This window comes from Bison bison, unplaced genomic scaffold (assembly GCF_000754665.1).
Source record: "Bison bison bison isolate TAMUID 2011002044 unplaced genomic scaffold, Bison_UMD1.0 scf7180017864499, whole genome shotgun sequence".
In the NCBI taxonomy this organism is placed as follows: Eukaryota; Metazoa; Chordata; class Mammalia; order Artiodactyla; family Bovidae; genus Bison; species Bison bison.
The window spans coordinates 10,010,449-10,013,781 of record NW_011495058.1 but is presented as its reverse complement, the minus strand read 5'-3'; the positions used below and the strand labels follow the sequence as shown (position 1 = coordinate 10,013,781).

Genomic DNA, 3,333 nt, shown 5'->3' with positions numbered 1-3,333 from the left:
AGAGGCTGAGCACTGAAGAATTGATGCTTTTGAACTGTGGTGTTGGAAAAGACTCTTGAGAGTCCCTTGGACTTCAAGGAGATCCAACCAGTCCATTCTGAAGGAGATCAGCCCTGGGATTTCTTTGGAGGGAATGATGCTAAAGCTGAAACTCCAGTACTTTGGCCACCTCATGCAAAGAGTTGACCCATTGGAAAAGACTCTGATGCTGGGAGGGATTGGGGGCAGGAGGAGAAGGGGACGACAGAGGATGAGATGGCTGGATGGCATCACTGATCGATGGACGTGAGTCTGAGTGAACTCCGGGAGTTGGTGATGGACAGGGAGGCCTGGCGTGCTGCAATTCATGGGGTTGCAAAGAGTCGGACACGACTGAGTGACTGAACTGAACTGAAATGAAATTTATATGTGCAAGAACCATATTTTTATTTTTAGTAATTAAATTCTTTTTTTTCCTTAAGCCAGTTTGAACTGAGTTTTCTTACATTTACAAGTGGCAGGATCCTAAGTAATTCAACATCCAAAAGAGGAAACCACACAAAATCAATTGATAGATTTAAGCAAATACAAAATAAATAAATAAACATAATACAAACATAAATATGCTCCACAGCAGAAAAAAAATGCTCAAAAGTTAAAAAATAAATAGAAAAGGAAGAATTGATAAAGTTTCTGCCCTTACAAATAACAAGATGGAGATACTATACAAAATGGGCAAAACTATACAGACAAAATTCACAGATTAAAAAAACCAATGCAAAAAATGTTAGACCTTTAAAAAATAAAACCAAGAAAAAGAATAGCAAGAGTTTTTTCCAATTATGTATCTGAAGAATGTTTTAAATTTTAGTATCTGCTATTGGCAAAGTCTCACAGATTGCTGGTGAGAATGTAAATTGATTCAACCTTTCTGAAAGGCAATCTAACTATGATAAAAAATAAGCATAACTTTAACAGAATAATTCTTCTAGGAATTTATTTAAGGAGATACTTGAATGTGTACCAACATTTCCCCTATAAGTTTTCTCACTTACTCACATTTATATTCAGAAACAATGGAAATTGAATGTCCAAAAATAGGGGAGTCACTAAAATGCATACATTCCAATACTGTTCAGTCACTTAAAATCATGATGGAAAATATGTACATCTATTGAAGAATGTTCATGATTATTAAATGAAATAAACAGATTACAAAATCATATAGGATGGATCTGTTTTAGTTGTATAAATACATACATATACAAGAGGAAAATATCTACTGGGTCACACATCAAATGATTGTGAGTCTCTGGGTGGTAGAATTTATGAGTGTTCTAATTTGTTGGTGGGTTTTTTTTTCCCCCTTATATGTGTATTTCACTTTTTTTTTTCCTCCAAAGAAATTTTACAGGCTTTCAATTTAAAAATCTATATTAAATTCATAGAAAGCCATAAGTTACCTGAAAGAGTAGTTTGTCATGCATTTGGAGGAAAAATGCATGCAAGCTGTTAGGTGGATCAAAAATGATGAGAAAGTGAGAGAGTAGACTCTCTTTTGAGAAAATTTATGGTAAAAACCAGGAACAAAGCGTCTCAAGAACATACGTGGCACATAGTTACTACAACAGAGCATCTGGAGAAGAGCAGGAGACTGAAGATGCAAAAAGAAGGCACCACTGGAGGAGATGTCTACTGAACCCATCAACAGCAGCACACTTCGTTTTCCATTGTCCAGGGGCTACTGTTTGGGCTTGGCTGGACTGCCTTACCTGGATTTCTACATGCTCTTTTTCCCATACACTGAACAGGCTCAATAGGAGGGGCAGAACTTACCCAGGGCCAGAACCCACTCTCTCAGCTTCTTGGTGTCTTAATCTTCTAAACTAGGTACAACAGGCACTTTTCATCAGCAGCTTTCCCCAGCAGGACGCTTGAAGCCCTGCTCAAAGCTTCCCTAGACCACTGTGATCAACTACCAGCCACAACTGCAATCATAACACACACTTGACCTTAGTAATGCAACAGTGAGTTTTCAACAATTCATAAGGGCTTGCATGCTAAGTCAGATTACATTTTCTTTTCAGTTATTTCTGGCATATTAACAGCTGGTGACCTAGATTAAGAAATAATTTAATATGTCAAAAGGCAGACTGTATCACTAAATTCCTTCACAGATGGAAAGTGGATTCAATGAAAAGCTTCAGACCCAAAATTCAAGTAATTACTTGGAAGGAGGGAGAGGGTGGGGTGGAATATCTACTAGTGGATAAAATGAAGTATGGAAAAATGATGACAAAACCTAACCAGGTTCCCGGCAGATTCTGGCTACATTCTGGACAAGTAGCCAGGGACTGGAAGCAGGCAGGAAGCCTTGCTAATTCAGCAGCTAAAGGAGTGGCAGGAGGATCACTGTTGGTTCAGGATAAGCTTGGGTAGATATTAAAAGAAATACAATCCTCTTACTGCATTGAGAGCCTAGATGTGTGAAGGGAGGGACTGAAGGCAGCCACCAAGCCTCTGGGAACACAGAGAGGCAAAGGGATCAGTGCCCTCCTTCCGCTCAGTTCCTGGCCTAGAGTGGGAATTGGAGGGCAGTCTAAGTCAGGGTCTGCAGGGGGAAATTCACTGCCACAGTGAGCAACGCGGCAAATCTGACTTCCAGTAAAACAGGAAACCGCTAAACACCCAGAATCCCAGGGACAGAAAATACTTCCACGTGAAAGAGAACACAGTTCAACGGACACAAACGACGGGGCTTATTAGTTGGTGTCAATTTCAAGCACAGTGCTTAACATACAATATGAATGTCCTCTGCAAGGGACACAAATGAAGACCTCAGTGCTGGCAAGGTCTTGATGACAAGCAGTAGGCAAGGCAAGCCAGGCAAGCCCAGTGCAAGGAACAGTATCTCCCCAACTGTTGGGCGCTGGCTGGGCTTGACGTGGACCTGCCATTCATTTGTACCCATCTCTCGGAGAGAAAAATAATTGACTGTGACCAATCTTGAGGGGCTTGTGAAACACATCAGGGAACCCAACTGGACTTCTTTTTTTTTTTTTTTAATGCAGTAAAACGCCCTCCTCTATGCATAAATGTGCAGAGAATTGTTAGGTTCAGGTCATATTTATCGTTGACCTTCCAGAGAAGGGCACTGGCGTTAAAAGGGATACACGTGTAACAGAGACCCCTCAGAAAAAGAAATAAAAAGCAAAGAAAGAGAAAGAAGTTGTGTATCTAGATCTCGGTTTTGAACTTCAGGGTTCACTTCACTGCACTGTATTAAAGCGGTTGGGTTTGAGCGGTCAGCCCTCTTGATCCAAACAGATTTGAGAGGTGTAGCTTCTGTGCGAA

General features: G+C 40.4%; 1 protein-coding gene across 1 annotated transcript in view; it reads right to left on the bottom strand.

Annotated features, from left to right (window-relative positions):
* Positions 1–3,333, bottom strand: part of AMPH (amphiphysin) — a 218,625-nt gene that overhangs the window by 214,022 nt on the left and 1,270 nt on the right. The window lies entirely within an intron of this gene.